The sequence below is a fragment of the Pantherophis guttatus genome, chromosome 2, assembly GCF_059756535.1.
Source record: "Pantherophis guttatus breed Tessera chromosome 2, ASM5975653v1, whole genome shotgun sequence".
Classification (NCBI taxonomy): Eukaryota; Metazoa; Chordata; class Lepidosauria; order Squamata; family Colubridae; genus Pantherophis; species Pantherophis guttatus.
Genome location: NC_142064.1, coordinates 265,241,656 through 265,259,769, shown reverse-complemented (window position 1 = coordinate 265,259,769; position 18,114 = coordinate 265,241,656). Strand labels below are relative to the sequence as shown.

The 18,114-nt window shown below is 45.2% G+C and overlaps 1 protein-coding gene across 1 annotated transcript in view; it reads left to right on the top strand.

The window, feature by feature from the left end:
• The first annotated feature begins 567 nt into the window (after positions 1-567).
• The window catches only part of LOC132710053 (uncharacterized), a 31,572-nt gene continuing 14,025 nt past the window's right edge, over positions 568-18,114 (top strand). The window contains exon 1 of the mRNA XM_060685453.2: positions 568-822. The gene's annotated coding sequence lies outside the window, so the exon portion shown is untranslated. The remainder of the gene's footprint in view (positions 823-18,114) is intronic.

Sequence of the window (18,114 nt, the reverse complement as noted above, 5' to 3'; positions counted from 1 at the left end):
TTATTTTCTTAATAACTTCATCTTGCGTTGGTATTTTCTCATTTTTCCAATTTTTAGCAAACAGAATTCTAGCCGCTGTTAATACATTCACAATCAGATATCTCAATTCTCTATTATATATTTCAGGTACAATCCCCAATAGAAAAATCTCTGGTTTAAAATCTATGTGTTTTTTTGTCATTTTTTCCAACCACGTGTGGATTTTAGTCCAATATCTCTTGGCTTCTGGGGTGCAGAGAGGCTTTGATCCCCACTGAAACACCCCCCAAGAAAGCTTATTCTGTAATTGAGTAAAAAAAAACACCACCTCATGAACTTTTAGGGCTCAGCATGTGAGCTAAGTAGCCTCACACTTCACTATTTCACTTGGCTCAGTTGCAAAGGTCGGTTGCTAGAAGTCAAAACCAACCTGATAGCATTTAAACCAGGGGTGTCCAAACTTGGCAACTTTAAGACTTGTGGACTTCAACTCCCAGAATTCCTCAGGCAGCTTCTGGGAGTTGAAGTCCACAAGTCTTAAAGTTGCCAAGTTTGGACACCGCTGGTTTAAACAGGGGAAACATCTTGCAAACGCTTTAGGTAGTAGAAACGGGACAAGCGTGTTTTTCTGCCTCCTAGCTGGAGATGGCGATCAGGTAGGCAACCTCTGTGCCTGAAAAGTGCATAATAAAGGAGTTAAAACCATCGAGTACTATATTGCTAGAAAGGATGGGAGGAGAGGAGAAGCGCAGAGGAACTTCCTCTTCCGGATGACTCATGGGAGGAAGTTGGTGTGCAGAGCGGCTTTTGTGCTGTTTCCATGGTGGAAGCAGCAGCTGGCAGGTGAGTGGAGGGCAGCAGGTGGGAGGAGAGTCCGGGAGCAACTTGGGCTGGAAGCGGAGAAGCAACTGGGCTGAAGCCTCTCAGCTGCTGCGGCTGCTGCAGGTTCCTTCCCTCCCCAAATGGAAGCCCACTGGTGCTGCAGGCTGGGAAACTGGGGGCTGCAATTTCTGCTGGTGGGAAGATTGAAAAAGCCTCTTTCAAGGGGAGGTTGGTTCTCCAGAGGTGGTGGGTGCTGCATCCCTGGAGGTTTGTAACAGAGGAGCTCATAGTTTGAAGGATCCTTGGAGGTCTTCTATTCCAACCCCTGATCAAGCAGGAGACCCAGTATAATTTCAGACAAATGGCTCTCCAGTCTCTGTTTAAAAGCCTCCAGTGATGGAGCACCCAGAACTTCTGAAGGCTAAGCTGTTCCACTGGTTAATTGTTCTGGGTGTCAGGAAGTTTCTCCTTAGTTCGAGGCTGCTTATCTCCTTGCTCCATCCAGTTTCTCCTCCTACCTTCAGGTGCTTTGGAGAAGAGGTTGAAACCCCCTCCCACTTCTTTGTGGCAACTCCTAATGTATTGGAACACCTAGTTTTCCTTTTCACTAGGCTAGACATACCCACTTCCTGCAACCATTCTTTAACCTCCAGCCCTCTAATCACCCTTGCTGCTCTTCTCTGCCCTCTTTATAGAGTCTCAACACCCTTTTTATATTGTGGTGATCAAAACTGGATGCAGTATTCCAAGTGTGGTGTTACCAAAGCCTTATAAATTGGTACTAATGCTTCACTTGATCTTGACTGTATCCCTCTGTTAATACAGATGAAGATTGCATTTGCTTTTGGGGCCACTGCAACACCCTGCTGGCTCATATTTAAATGATTGCCGACTAGGATTCAATGTTCCCTCTCATAGATACTGCCAGGTGCCACCTATTCTGTACCTGTACATTTGGTTTTTCTTGCTTAAGTGCAAAGTTCTTTTTCTCCGTTGAGTTTCATTTGGGCCCAGGGTTCAAGTCTTTCAAAAATCCTGGGGTATCCCGGAGTATTACCTGAGGATTGGAAAAGAGCTAATGTAGTTCCCATCTTCAGAAAAGAAAAACCAGACCCAGGAAACTACAAAACTACAAACCCAGTGCTCCAAGATTTTTTAAAGATATAATACAATAGTTATGAGATAACATCTGCCAGCTCTTTCAGAACTCTGGAATGTAATCCATCAGGTCTGTATATTCATCCAGGTCAGACAAGTGTTCTCTTACCATTTTCTTGCTTATTTTAATTTTTATTTCTAGTCTGTTTTTTATAGTTTTTGGTAGGTTGGACAATAGTTTCCTTTTGTGTGAAGACTGTTGCAAAGAATGAGTTAAGTAGCTCTGCTTTCTCTCTACTGCCTGTTACTTCCTTGCTATCTTCTCAAGTGGACCAACTGTTTCCTTGACTTTTTTATTGATATTTATATGTTGAAACTTTTTATTATTATCTTTGACTTTTGTGGCAAATCTTTGCTCATTGTGAGCCTTTGTTTTCCTGACTTCATCTTTGCAGATTCAGGCTATCTGCTGATATTCTGCCTTAGTTATATGTCCCTCTTACCACTTTTTCTACTTGTCCTTTTTATCTTTTAGTTTATCAGAGTGAGAGATCTGCAACCATGCTGGTTTCTTGTTGGATTTCATGTTTTTCCTTTTTAGTGGTATAGTGTTTGACTGGGCTTATATGATCATATTTTTCAGTGTTTCCCATGCTTCTTGAGTTGTTTTCCCCTTTAGGCTTTTTATCCATGAAATTTTGCTTAGGGTCTCCCTGAGTTTGTTAAAATCAGCTCTTCTAAAGTTTAAAACATTGGTTGGATTATATTCTATTGCTTGTGTTTGCTTTATATTGAATTTCAGTAAGACGTGGTCACTCTTGCCCAAGGTTCCGAAATCTTCAACGCCTATCACTTCTTCTCTATTAGTAAGAATTAGATCCAGTATAGTTTTTCCTCTAGTTCCCTCCTCTATCTTTTGGATGATAAAGTTGTCAGCTAAATTGGTTAGGAATCTGTTCAATCTCCCACTTGCTGCAGAGTTTGTCTCCCAGTTGACATCAGGACAGTTAAAGTCTCCCATTACTATTGCAGTATTTTTCTTACATACATTTGTTAATTGATTAGCAAAGAGTTCATCTATTTCTTCTGCTTGGTTGGGTGGTCTGATAGATAGTAGGGGCTCTTGGGTGTTTTCTTCTAAGAGTGACATGTTTCCATTGCCTCTTTAGATACATATGGAGGCTCATTTTTTACGGAAGCTGTTCCGTATTGTATTCGATTTGGGTGAATCCATTTTTAAAATAAATTTGACTTTCAGAGTGCTTGAGTTGCCTCTAAACACTTTACTTTTTCTTCTATTAATTCAAATATTTTACCTTTAATACATACATAGTTTCATGCAAAGATGGGCATGATAAAGGACCATAATGGCAGGGACCTAACAGAGGCAGAAGAGATTAAGAAGAGGTGGCAAAATTATACAGAAGAACTATACAAAAACGAGCTTAATATCCCTGATAACCACGATAGGGTGGTCATTGACCTCGAGCCAGACATCCTGGAATGTGAAGTCAAATGGGCCTTGGGAACATCTGAGCAACAAGAAAGCTAGTGGAGGTGACAATATTCCATCTGAGCTCTTCAAAATCTTAAAAGACGATGCAGTAAAAGTGCTACCCTCAATTTGGAAAACTCAACAATGGCCGCAGGATTGGAAAAGGTCAGGTTACATTCCAATTCCAAAGAAGGGCAATGCCAAAGAATGTTCCAACTACCCCACCATTGCTGATCTGTCCCCGTCCACACACACACACACAAACACAGCCAGCCGAGGGTTAAGGAAACACTTTGGCACACACCCAGGTCTTATCTCCAACTTGGCAGCGATATACACGCCATCTGCCAAGTGCTTTTATTTCCACAAAACAGAAAGATAAGATACTTAGCGTACAAAAAGTCCAATCAGAATAATATTTCTCTCAGCAGTTCTGGACGAGGCTTTAGTGACTATCCAAGGTTTACTTTGTTCGTCACAGGGATCACTGGCCACCACCCTCTATTATATAGTCTCTGGGGTGTGGTCCAGTGACTCAGTTCTAATCCCTAGCACGCCTCCTGAGCTGCTGCAATTGTTTATCACGCCTTCGGAGGCGTGCGTCCAGGAATGATGTTTCTCCTCCGCTCTCATCCGAGCCACCTGTCTCCCTGTTAATCTCCTCTCCCTCGGCTGGCACCTGAGACAGTGCCAGAGGGGAGGGGCCTGGAGAGGGAGGCCTGGCTGACTCCTCTTCCTCATGCTCGGAGCTTTCTTCCTCCGATGGAACAGGCTCAGAGGGCGGGGCCACAACAATTGCACTCATTTCACATGTTAGCAAAGTTATGCTCAAAATCCTACAATCTAGTCTCCAGCACGGAATGGGACTTTTTCCAGCACGCTGCTCCTCCAATCCATCCACTGGGATATTCTCCTAGTTGCTGGCGAATACTGAGTGTAGATTTCTCTCTCCTCTGGCTGACCACGCCCACTCTGTCAGTCCTACGTCAGTCTTTCTCACTCAGTGACCGAGGAAACTTGCTTCTTTGCTTCTCTCTCGAGTGATTTCTCTGGCTGACTTGGTTTAGCTAAATTTTCTTTATTTTTTTGGTTTTTTTGTTCTTGTAGCTGATTAGTTAGCTTATTAGTGTAGAAGGAGCTGCTACGTGGGAGCTTTGTGGCTGCAAGGGGCGGTAACGAGTCTGGGGCTCCAGGCCGTTCCGCTTCGGATTTCACCATCCCTCAGCAGCATTCCGGATTCCGACCCGGCTGGGCGGATCCGTGCAGTATCTAGCTGCTGGCATCTCGTTGGGATACCTGTGAGCCAGTACAGCCACGAACGTCTCAGCTCTGAAATTTTAGCGGCTCCGGAGTCAATGCCTATGCGATCCAGCATACTCTGACGTCCAGGCTTGCCTGACAACGCCCTGATTGAGCATTGAGTCGCCGACCACTGGTGATTCCGTTGGAGGCTTGCGGCCGTCGTTATCGGACTGAGGAACGGGCAGCCGCCATTTTGGGATTGTTCAGCGGCGTTTCCTTTTGTTTGGGACTGTTGACAGTTGCGACCGCCATTTTGACTGACTGAAGGTTGGCGGCTGCCATTTTGAATTACCGTTACAGGCCTGAGGTACTGAGCTAATTTGGGGTGCGTTGCTAACTTGTTCAGGCGCCGTTGTTTGGCACTCGCGTGAGGCCTAGCCAGTGTACCTGGATTACGATCAGTGTCGGGGCGATTGGAGACTGTGGACGTTTAGTCAGGCCTTGCTGGCCCTGCACACATTTGAATCCCATTGCTGTTCTAAGGGAAGGAACTGCTTCCACTGTGCATTGGAGCTTAGCCTTCCTTAGCAATCTTTGCCATCAACTGCACTTGGCACCTGCAAAATGGCAGATTCCGATTTATCATCAGATCTGGAGCAGGCGTTTGAGCAGCATTTGAGCAGCGATCAACCTAGGGCAGGACACAAACGGAGTAAGGCCAAGACTTCTGATAGACCTGCCAAAACATCTCATTCCAAGGCCTTAGCTCATACCAGAGTTGAGCTGCGCCGCCATGAAGTGCTTGAAAAACAATTTGAAAAGGTCAGGAAGACCAAGGGATCATTAGCCTGTCCTGAATTGGCTGCGGAACCTCCCTCTCCGTCCAACTCTACAACCAGAGATGGTGTAGCCAGATCCCAGTCAGGGACCTCTGACTGTTGCTGCTACCAGGGCGAGCCTATGTCGAATTTGCAGGCTTCAAGGAAGGTTTCGATGTCCCTGCCCAATGTCTCTTTGGCACCTCTGAGTGATCACTGTGAGTTCTAGGCGTGCCCCTGAGGCGACCTTTACACCAACAGCAGCGGGGCTTCAGCCGGAAGAACCCGCCTCTCAGCTGGAGCTTCAGTCCATGTTGTCAGATGCCTTGGTGAAGATTTTGGCGGCTGGACTCCAACAAGTTTCCAGCGCGTCTCAACCTTCTGCTGCGAGCTCTCATACTCAAGGTCGCTCTGCTCGCCGTACTGAGGCACCAGTTTTGGCTCCTGTGGAGGTTATGTCATCTGAGGAGTCGGACCAGGCTGGTGACGGTCCTGAAGATCTTGAATTCTCAGAGGATGAAGGCTTGCCACCTAACAAGCTGGTATTTGCTGGACTTTTTCGACCTTCTGTTTTTAAATCACTTTTGCATAAGGCTAAGGTCACTACCCAATGTGGTTTGATAACTTCACCATCTGACAGTGTTACACCGGCTGCATCCCCTCATGACGCCTTGTTTCAGGTGTCCAAGCCAGATAAGGACGTCATCCCTTGCCCACCGCTGTTTACTGAGATGGTTCAGAGTGCGTTTGGGCATCCTGGGTCTCTAACTGCCCCAAGTAATCTGGACAAGCGTCTTTATTGTGCAGCTTCGGAGTTAGAGGACATATTGGGTCTACCATCTGTTGATACGCCTGTGGCCAGCCTTTCATCTCCTTCTGTTATATCCGCTGACGTACTGGATGGATTGAAGTCTGAGGAACGTAAGGCCGAGTTGGGCTTTAGGAAGACGCATCAGGCGGCTGCTTGGGCGATCAAGGCGGCTACTGCCACTTCGTTCTTCAATAGAGCTACATTGCTCTGGCTCCGGCAGCTGCAAGAGCGTCTCCCTGCGAATGAGACGCGCATCCGACAAGATATCAACAAAATTGTGGCGGCTACAGAGTACTCAGCGGATGCTTCCCTTAACGCCACTAAATTTGCCTCTTGCGCCTTAGCATCGTCAATCACCAATCGCCATCTCTTTTGGCTTCGGAACTGGAAGGCTGATTCAAAAGCTAAGTGGAAGTTGGCTTCTTCAGAGTTCAAGGCGCCCTCCTTTTTCAGAGCTTCTCTCGAGCCTCTCTTGGTGGAAGATAAAGAGAAGCGTAAGATCCTTCCTTCTTCTTATTGAAGGCCGGAGTGCCGTTACGTTCCTTATGGCCAGCGCCAGCCCTTTCGGTCCAGCTCCGGACCCAGCGGGTCCTACTCCCACTGACCATTTGCCCAAGGTGCGGACTGTGGTTCGGACAGGCAGACATCCAGAGACCGTGCCGGCAATCAGTCCTTTTCCAAGCGGCCGTTTCAAGGCGGGGGTTTCCGCTCCAACAAACGAGGCAAGTAACTCTCGGCTCTCAGATCCCATTGGTGTCGCCTCCAACTGTATCACCATCAATGGGCTCTGTCAACTCCGGAGGAGTGGATCCGGCGCACGGTTCGATACGGTCTTTGGAATTTCTTGGGGTCCCGCCAAGTCGCTTTCGTCGTTGCCCAGTGCCCCACCTGCCTCAACAACGCCAATTGATGGAAGCAGAGATCTCTCATCTACTGACCATCAGGGCTATAGAGCTGGTTCCTGAAGGTCAGGAGACGACAGGATTCTATTCCACTCTGTTCCTGGTGGCCAAAGCTTCGGGGGGACACAGAGGCATCTTGAATCTGAAACAACTAAACAAATTCATCTTGTATCGAAGGTTCAGGATGAAGTCTCTCAAATCGATCCTGGCGAGCATCAGACGGAATGACCTTCTGCAGTCCGTAGACCTTCGAGAGGCGTATTTACATGTACCGATCCACCCGGCGCATCACCAGTATCTGAGATTCGAGTACAACAACCATCATTTTCAGTACTGTGCGATGCCCTTCGGCCTGTCCTCTGCCCCCAGAACTTTTACCAAACTGGTGGCAGTCATAGCAGTGTCGCTTCAGTCTCAGGCGATACGTCTTCTCTGTTACTTGGACAATGTCCTCGTCATGTCCACGTCTCCGGCTCAAGCGGTCACGGATATGGAAGCGGTGATTCGTGGGTTCACAACCCATGGATTCACAATCAATTACAAAAAGAGTCATCTCACACCGACTACGCAGCTTCTACATTTGGGAGCAGTGATTGACACGTCCAGAGGGCAGTTGTTCCTATCGCCGGAAAGGGTGGACAACATCAAGACCTTGGTGACTCAGATAAAGGCCCAGTGAAAAGTACCTCTTCTTCAGCTGTCTCAACTGTTGGGGAAGATGGTGTCCTGTATTGCTATCGTTCCCTGGGCACACAGACACATGAGACCTCTGCAGTGGCTCCTGCTGCCCTTTCAGAAGTCCGGCCGCAGCACATCCAGCTCGAAGATTCTTCTGCCTCCCCAAGTACGGTTGTCCCTAATGTGGTGGATGTCGCCAGCAATCTGGGAGGGATGTGTATTCCTGGAGGTGGATCGACTGGTCCTGACATCGGACGCCAGCCTTGTGGGCTGGGGGGCCCACCTCTTAGATCAGGTGGTCCAGGGTCGTTGGACTCATGCAGAGAGGGTGAACAGCATCAACTAGTTAGAGTTGAGGGCTGTTCGTCTCGCTCTACGTCACTTCTGTCCCATCTTGGAAGGCCAACGTGTTGATCCGGACGGACAACATGACGACCAAAGCCCACATAAATCGCGAAGGGGGCACACATTCCAAGACTCTGATGATAGAAGCCAAATGTCCTCTAGCCTGGGCAGAGCGCCACACGGCATCATTATGAGCAGATCACATCTCCGGCATGTCAAACACACAGGCGGATTGGCTGAACAGGCTTCACCCCGACATTTTTGCAGAAATCGCTCACCGATTCGGACATCCTCTGGTGGATTTATTTGCTACACCTCAAAATACACAGTTGCCTCATTTCTTCATGCGCTACCAGTGCACAGGTGCGGAAGGCTGCAACGCTCTAAGGTGTCCGTGGCCATCCGGGCTGCTCTATGCCTTTCCACCCCTTCCACTGATTCCACAAGTGGTTCGGAAGTTGTTGAAGGAACAAGCGGAACTTCTGTTGATCGCTCCACTATGGCCACGCAGGCCCTGATATGCGGACTTGGTCAGTCTGTCGGTCTCTCCACCGTGGACAATCCCTCAGCATGTAACCTCTCTCAGCCAGGGGGTCATCGCCCATCCGGTACCTCAGTGGCTCCGATTGTCTGGCATTTGAGAGGATCTTGCTAAGGAAGGACAGACTTTCTGACAACGTCATAGATGTCATTCAGTCATCCAGGCTTCCACGACTCGTATTTATCAGGCATCTTGGAGGGCTTTTGCAGCTTGGTGTTCAGCACACCATGTGGACCCAACCTCTGCCGACATTCCGGATGTGTTGGATTTCTTGATGGACGGTTTGTCCAAAGGTGTAGCCGCTCTTGCCACGGTGATTTCTTGTGAGCCACATCGAACGCTGTCTCAGAATCCTCGTATCAGGGGGTTTCTCCATGGAGCCACCAACTTATCTCCTCGGACAGTGCATCGATACCCGTCTTGGGACTTGACTCTGGTGCTCCAGGCACTTACCTCTGCTCCCTTCGAGCCGCTGGGTTCCATCCCGATTAAGTTTCTTACCTTCAAACTTACCTTTCTACTCACTATCACATCTGCGAGGAGGATTTCTGAGCTCACGGCCTTGTCGGTTTGGAAAGACCTTTGCATTTTTTACCCCGACAGGATGGTGATGAAGTTGGACCCTTCCTTCACACCTAAAGTCAACCCTGGTTTCACAGGGCCCAGGAGCTCATCATCCCGGACTTTTGCCCCGATCCACGTAATCCTCGTGAGAAAAGTTGGCACACACTTGACGTGAGGAGAGCACTCCGTCGATACATTAGATGAACTGAGTCCTTTCGTCTTACGGAGGCCTTGTTGGTGTCGTTTCACCCATCTTCGATGGGCAAGAAAATGTCGTCGGCTACAGTGGGTCAGTGGATCAAGGCCTGCATTTCGACCGCGTATGACATCAAAGACAGACCTGTTCCAGGAAAGCTTTATGCTCATTCGACCCGTAGTGCAGCGATGACAGCGGCCTGGGCTACGCAAGCGTCTGTCCTGGATATTTGCCGAGCAGCCACGTGGGTGTCGGCTTCGTCGTTCATTCGACACTATAAGATAGACTCTTTTGCATCAGCGGAGGCTGCGTTTGGCCGTAGGGTTTTGCAACAGGTGGTCAATGTCCCAGACTCGGGAAGCAGTCAGCCTCCCGCCCAGGATAGTCAGCTTGGGTAGTTCCCAGTGGATGGATTGGAGTCGCAGCGTGCTGGAAAACGGACGTTGACTTACCTGAACGTCCCTTTTCAGAACGCTGCAACTCCAATCCATGACCACCCTGTTAGGGCTTCCTGTTCCCGAAGTCCTGCTACCTGTTATGGTTGTTGTTCCGGCTTTTAGACTTATGGTTTTTTTGTTCCTTCGTGAGGAAAGACTGACGTAGGACTGACAGAGTGGGTGTGGTCAGAAAAATCTACACTCAGTATTCCCCAGCAACTAGGAGAAGATCCCAGTGGATGGATTGGATCACAGCGTTCTGAAAAGGGACGTTCAGGTAAGTCAACGTCCGTTTCGCCTTGGTCTATTCGCCTTGCCTGTTTCACCTTGAGATTTTCACCTCTGTGTTATTAGCCACAAACTTTTCTCCTCAGCTGACCCCACCCCCAGGCTGCACATCGGCCACGGCCCCTTCGTCCCAGTCCGTTCACCGGGGCCCATTGATCGAAGTACATTTCACGTTGGGCTTTTGGCCTCCCAGGAGAATTTGCAGCCAGCCAATCTTTTGAGGATTTGGGGAAGAGGGGAGGAGGACATTTCCATCCTTGCGAGCCAAAGTGCCTGAGACAAGGGCTGGTTCGCATCTCTTTGCCACAAATGACGGGGGGTGGGGGGGGCAGGAGGGCGGAGGGGAGGAGGACATTTCCATCCTTGGAAGTCAGGCTGCTTGCAAGGATGGAAATGAAGAGGACTGAGGTTTCACTGAAAGAAGTATGTGTGAAGTCCAGTATGTTTGAAGTCTGAGAGAAAAATTCTTTTTACCACTTTTTTTTTTTTTTTGCCAGGGGCAAATACATTGATCTGGCTTTGATTTTCCTGCCCTTTACCCTTAACAACCTCTTTCCTCAATAAACAAACAGGAGAACTTAAATAGCCAGATTCCCTCCTAATTTCCTAAGGAAAAAAATTGTCCTATCCTATAAGGACATACCATTGAGTGAACACATGAATTCTTTATTGGCCGAGTGTGATTGTTTCAGTTTCAGTTTCAGTTTATTTAGATTTATATATCGCCCTACTCCTGAAGGACTCAGGGTGGTGAACAGCCAAGATAAAATACATACCCCTGTTTTTAAAAACAAATTAAAATTAAACAATTAAAAGAGTTAAGCCAGCCCAGCTTGTTGAAATAAAAAAGTCTTGAGGGCGCGGCCGAAGGCGCGTAAATCTGGAATCCTCCGTATCTCCGGGGGAAGCTCGTTCCAAAGGGCAGGTGCCCCCACAGAGAAGGCTCTCCTCCTGGGGGCCACTAGTTGACACTGTTTGGCCGAATGCATCCTGAGGAGCCACACTCTGTCAGAGTGTACTGGCCGGTGAGAGGCTACCGGTGGCAGAAGGCGGTCTCGTAGGTATCCAGGTCCTGAGCCATGGAGCGCTCTAAAGGTGGTAACCAATACCTTGAAGCGCACCTGGAAGACCACCGGGAGCCAGTGCAGCTCGCGCAGGAGAGGTGTTACATGGGAACACCATGTCGCTCCCATAACCACCCGCGTGGCCGCATTCTGGACCAGCTGGAGCCTACGGGTGCTCCTCAAGGGGAGCCCCATGTACAGAGCATTGCAGTAGTCCAGGTGGGAAGTGACGAGGGCGTGAGTGACTGTGCATAAGGAGTCCCGATCCAGAAAGGAATGCAACTGGCGAATCAGGCGAACCTGATAGAAAGTCCCTCTGGCCACAGCTGTCAGATGTTCTTTTAAAGACAGCCGTGTATCCAGGAGCACACCCAAGTTGCGAGCCCTCTCCATGGGGGCCAATGACTCGCCCCCAATAGTCAGTGATGGCACCAACTGGCTATATCGGGACGCCGGAAACCACAGCCACTCGGTCTTGGACGGGTTGAGCCTGAGTCTGTTTCTCCCCATCCAGATCCGCACGGCCTCCAGGCACGGGACATCACTTCAGGGGAATCATTGGGGTGGCCCGGAGTGGAGATTTATAGCTGAGTATCATCAGCATACTGGTGGTACTTCACCCCGAAACCACGGATGATCTCACCCAGTGGCTTCACATAAATGTTGAACAGGAGGGGCGAGAGGACTGACACTTGTGGCACCCCGCACACAAGGTGCCTCGGGGTCGATCTCTGCCCTCCTGCCAACACCGACTACGACTGGTCAAAGAGAAAGGAGGCGAACCACCGCAACACGGTGCCCCCCACCCCCAACTCTTCCAACCAGCACAGCATGATATCATTGTCGATGGTATCAAAAGCCGCTGAGAGACCTAATAGGACCAGGACAGAGGAACAGCCCCTGTCCCAAGCCCTCCAGAGATCATCAACCAATGTGACCAATGCTGTTTCCGTGCTGTATCCAGGCCTGAAACCCGACTGGAATGGATCTAGATAAACCGTTTCATCTAGGTACTGGGGAAGCTGTTGCGCCACCACACTCTCAACAACCTTAATTAATTTTTTTAAAAAATGTAAATATTTTCTGTTGCAAAGTGTCAGTTTACAATAGTTTACAAGAGTTCTTGACCTTTTCTCTTCTGTCTTAGAAAATTCTTCACTATCTTCCCTGTTTTAAGTGTCTGTCTCCTTTTCTGTTGTTTATTTTTTTCCTCTTAGATCATTAAGAATTTAAACATTTCTAAAGAATTAAAATAAGTAAACTTTTTTTAATGTTTAGTTGAAAAAAGAAATTGAAAAATTGAAAAAGGAATATTATTTAAAAAATTGAAAAAAGAATTTTAAAATCGAAAGATTTAAAAATTGAAGAAAGAATTTTATTAAAAAATTGAAAAAAGAATTTTAGAATTGAAAAAGATTTAAAAATTAAAAAAATTAAATTAAAAATGTTATTTAAGAGTTGAAAAAAGAAGACTTAAAATTGGAACAAGGAGTTTAAACATTTTTTAAAAACTTGAAAAAATTGAAAAGGAATTTTTCTTAAGGAATATTGGAATATTCCTTAAGGAATATTGAATTCCAGTATGATGTGATCACTCTCGATAAACGTTATGGCAACGTCAACTCCTTCTATCGCTTCTGTATTAGTAAAAATTAGGTCCATTATAGTTTTTCCTCTAGTTCCCTCCTCTACCTTTTGGATGACAAAGTTGTCAGCTAAATTGGTTAGGAATCCACACATGTATTGACAATGACAGATGAATAAAATTTACAAGTTTTTTTACTTCCATGTCTTGCCAATAAGTATGGTATTTCCTGTCCCACCATCCATGTATCAACAAGGTTCAATTGTGCTTAATCCAACACTTCCTAAAAAATAGCTTTTGAGGACTTTTTAGCATCTTTGGTTGCACAGGTAGTCCTCACTTACCACTTCTTCCCTGAGCCTTCAAAGTTCCTGTGACACAGTAGAAGCAGACGTGCACCTGGTCCACAAAATGTCCCAGTGCCTGGAGGCCGTGCGGGCCTGGATGGGGAGAAACAGGCTCCGACTCAACCCCTCCAAGACCGAGTGGCTGTGGCTTCCGGCGTCCCGATATAGCCAGCTGATGCCATCACTGGCTATTGGGGGCGAATCACTCGCCCCCACAGAGAGGGCTCGTAACTTGGGCATCCTCCTGGACGCACGGCTGTCTTTAGAAGATCATTTGACGGCCGTGGCCAGGGGGGCATTTTATCAGGTTCGCCTGATACGCCAGTTATGCCCCTTTCTAGATCAGGACTCCCTACGCACAGTCACTCAGGCACTCGTCACTTCCCGCCTGGACTACTGCAACGCTCTCTACATGGGGCTCCCCCTGGGGTGCACCCGGAGGCTCCAGCTGGTCCAGAATGTGGTCGCGTGGGGGATTATGGCGGTGACGAGGCGCTCCCATGTGCTTTCTCTCCTGCGCGAGCTGCACTGGCTCCCGGTGGTCTTCCGGGTGCGCTTCAAGGTGTTGGTGACCACCTTTAAAGCGCTCCATGGCTTAGGGCCGGGGTATTTACGAGACCGCCTTCTGCCACTAATAGCCTCCCACCGGCCAGTACGCTCACACAGAGTGGGCCTCCTCAGGGTGCCGTCCGCCAGACAATGTCGGCTGGTGACCCCCAGGGGGAGAGCCTTCTCTGTGGCTGCGCCCATCCTCTGGAACAACCTCCCCCCAGAGATACGTACAATAACAGACCTCCGGATTTTTCATCGGGTCCTGAAAACCTATTTATTTCAATTAGCTGGGCTGGCTTGAGTTAAATTTTAAATTGATTTTAAATTGGATTGTTTTAATTTACGGCCAAAATATTTAATTATTTTAAACTGTTTTTTAAATTTTGTATGTTCTGTTTTTTACTTTGGCTGTTCACCGCCCTGAGTCCTATTTGGAGAAGGACGGTATAGAAATGGAAACAAACAAACAAATAAATAAATAAATAAAATTTGTGGTAATCCTAGCACTTGTTCAGTGACCACACGTCAGCAGTGACTGTGGTTTTGAAGGTGCAGGAAAAGAAGTTGCACCAGTTCAGGTTCTGCCAATAGTTGCACATTTATGTTGCCTGCAACGTCCCACACTCATGATCCCCATTTGTGACCTTCCCAGCTAGCTTCTGACAAGCAAAATCAGTGGATATACTGGCAGGAAATTGCAAGTCACGGTCATATGAAATTGCCTTTAGCAACCCACAGTAATTTGCTTAACAACTACAGAGGAACAGATGTAAGTTGGCCCTGTCATGTGACATCATGCTTAATGATTGAGCTGCTTAGTGATGCAGATATCAGTTCTAATTGCGGTAGGTTAAGTAAGGACTACTTGAACAAGAATGTCACCAGAGGGGTTGTAGACAGTATTTTCTGCTATATAGTGGGTGAATCTATATTTCACTATATGCATATATCTGCAGTTACATAACCTATTCACAGTACTTCAAGATATAATTGATGGACTTCCGGTTGGCGCTGTGGGGATACAGATGGGGAAATGGCGAGCTCCATGGAGCTCTGCCAAAATCCCGTCTGCCAAGCTTCTGCCGACAGGTCTTCGGACCTTGAAGGGACAGGGGGACAAGAAGGGACCCCTTGGGCTGCCGAGAGGAACGGGCAGGTTCCTCGGGGCCAGAGGCTTTCCCTTCACGCCGGCGGCAGTGGAACGACAGCCATGGCGGCCATCCCGAAACCGTGGCAACCGGGAAAAAAGATCGTGCTGGAGGAGAGGAGGAGAAGCGGAGAGCAGAGCAGGGAGTTTGAAAGCCGGGTGAGTTGACTTCTGCCCAGGCGAGAACTGCCCATAAATGTTGGATTTACAAAAAGTGTGCCCTAGCCTTAACAGCGGCTGAGAAACATCAGGGCAAAAAGACTCAAAAGAATGGTGGAGAAAAGACCTGTTGATAGATAGCAATAATTATAGACTTTTTGGAAATGATTTTATTACAGATTTGGTCTTTTTTTTTTTTTTTTTTTTGTGGCTAAACGAGATTGGATTATGTTTGAGAGAGAGGAAGGGGAAGAGGAAATAAATATGTTTTTAAAAGTAAAGATAAAAGACAAAAGAAGATGGAAAAGTTGGCTGCCAGCTGAAAAGGGAAAGTGTAACTTCCAGACTGCTTGTTACTTGAAAGAGAAACTTTGATGCCTGTTATTTAAAGTGGATTATTTTGAGAAAAATTTCAAGAGGCTTGACTTTGGACATATAATCTGTGTATTGGAGGATATTGAAGATCAGAAAGAAGAAACTAAATGGAATAATGAAAACTGATTTATTAAGCGTGACAACAAGAGAAAAAGGGCATGGCAACAAAAGAAGATGATACCATATATGGAACAGTCAATTCAGAATTAACTTTATAGAACTTCTAACTTTGAGGACATTGAAATGGAAAATAAATATACTCAGATGATGATGATGATGATGATGATGATGATGATGATTGTATTTATATACTGCCCTACTCCCGAAGGACTCAGGGCGGTGAACAGCCAGAAAGTAAAATATACATAATACAAACGTTAAAAACCATTTAAAATACATTAAATACATTGGCCAGATTTAAAACACCCCAATTATAAAACCAATTTAAAACCAATTTAAAAAGGAGGTTAGGCCAGACCAGCCTGCTGGAATAAGAATGTTTTGAGGGCGCGGCGGAAAGTGCGCAGATCCGGGATCCTCCGTATCTCCAGGGGGAGCTCGTTCCAGATGGCAGGTGCCCCCACAGAGATAGATTGGAGAGGGGGAAAAAATGGAATATAAAGTAACAAGATAACAAAATACCATAGTTTGAATTAAATGGATGTAATGGTGTCTGGGAGTTTGATCTTTGAATAATTTTAGGAGATACCTTCCTTCTTCTCTGGGCTCTCTCTCAATTTTATTTTATTTTATTTTATTTCTTTTTTCTGTTTTTTTTCTTTTGTCCCTTTTTCCCTCTCTATTTTTTCTAATTCTCTTTTCAATTTCTTTTGTTATATTTCTATTCTCTTTCCTATTTATCCTTGTTTTTTTCCTTTTGTTTTTATTTTAACTGTTATTAATATTGTTACTATTCTCTCTCTTTTTTACTATTATTTTTATCTAAGTTGATTTTATGAATATACAACAATTTGACTAGGAAAAAATGAGTATAAATGATTGAAAATTATGATTTTTGGATGTTTTAATACTTTTTTAAACTTGGAATTTTTAAGCTCTATTTACAGACCTAATAATTTAGAAGAAAATGTTTTCTAAGGTGCTGGATATTAAGAAGAATTAATTACAGATTTAATAATTATAGAAAATTGATTTTAAAGTGATTTAAAATGTTGATATTCACTGGAAATAAATATGGCATGGGAGAAAGGTTAGGAGAGAATAGGAGCTAAGATATTTGTCGATATATTTTTTTATTTTAAATCAGTTAAAGATATGGAGGAGAATGGATTTAAAAATGAATATGAATAATATATTGTGAATTAATTTAAAGTTAAATAATTGAATAAGAGATGTAGAAAAGGAGGAAAACATAAAGCTGGACAATAATTAAAATAAAGTGTTATGAATTAGTTAAACAAATGAAGTTAGGAGTGGAGGGAAGCATGATTCTGGAGAACAGTGAAAGTAAAGCTGTGATCTAGTCTTACAAATAAGGTAGGAGTGGAGGAAAGCATGATTCTGGAGAACAGTTAAGGCAAAACTGGGAACCAGTTAAAAATAAAAATAAGAGGAGTGGAGGAAAGCACACGCTAGGTAACAGTTAAAGCAAAACTGTGAACTAGCCAAAAAATAAAAAGTGAGGAGTGGAGGAAAATATACCTGGAGAGCAACTGAAATATAGTTGTGAACCAGTTAAAAATAGAAGTTGGAGCGGAGGAAAGCATTGCTGAGAAGCAACTATTTGAGTTGTGAACCAGTTTTATAATAGATTTAGGAGGATTGAAGGAGATAATGTTGGTATGCAGTTAAAATTATACTGTGAACCAGCTCAAATAAGTAAGGTTAGGAGTGGAGGAAAGCATTGCTGGAAAGCAATCGATTAAGATGCGAACCAGCCAAAAAATAAACTCAGGAGGAAGTGGAGGAGATAATACTGGAGAATAGTTAAGCCAAACTGTGAACCAGTTAAATAAATAGAGATAGAAGTGGCAGAAAACACTGTTGGGAAATAGCTATTTAAATTATGAATCACTTAACTATTACACTTTAAAATAAAGTATTTTGGGAGTGACAAATTCTAATGTTGATTGATTTAGAAACAATTAAGAGAGGAGGAAAATATTCTTTGTCAAGATTATGGATACTAGTTGCCATTTAAAAGAGGTACAATATAGACTCGATGTAATAGGTCTTAGAAATGAGGAATATATATGAAATATTGATTGTTAAAATGACAAAGATTTGGAATGATGTCTATTTGGAAATAATTGTTTAGAATTTAGGGTGACATAGTAGAATGTTTAAAACCTAAATGTATAATAATAATAATAATAATAATAATAATAATAATAATAATAATAATAATAATAATAATAATAATAATAATAATAATAATAATAATAATAATAATTTTATTTCTATACCGCCCTTCTCCCGAAGGACTCAGGGCGGTGTACAGCCTATTTAAAAACACAGAGACAAAACAACAATTAAAATTTAAAATCATTAAATAATTAGGCTCCAATTTAAAATCCCAGAAATTTAAAATACCCCAATTTAAGACGTTATGTTAATAGCCCGGCCTGGCGGAACAACAGGGTCTTCAGAGCGCAGCAAAACACCCGGAGGTCAGAGATCTTTCGTATTTCCGGGGGCAGTTCATTCCA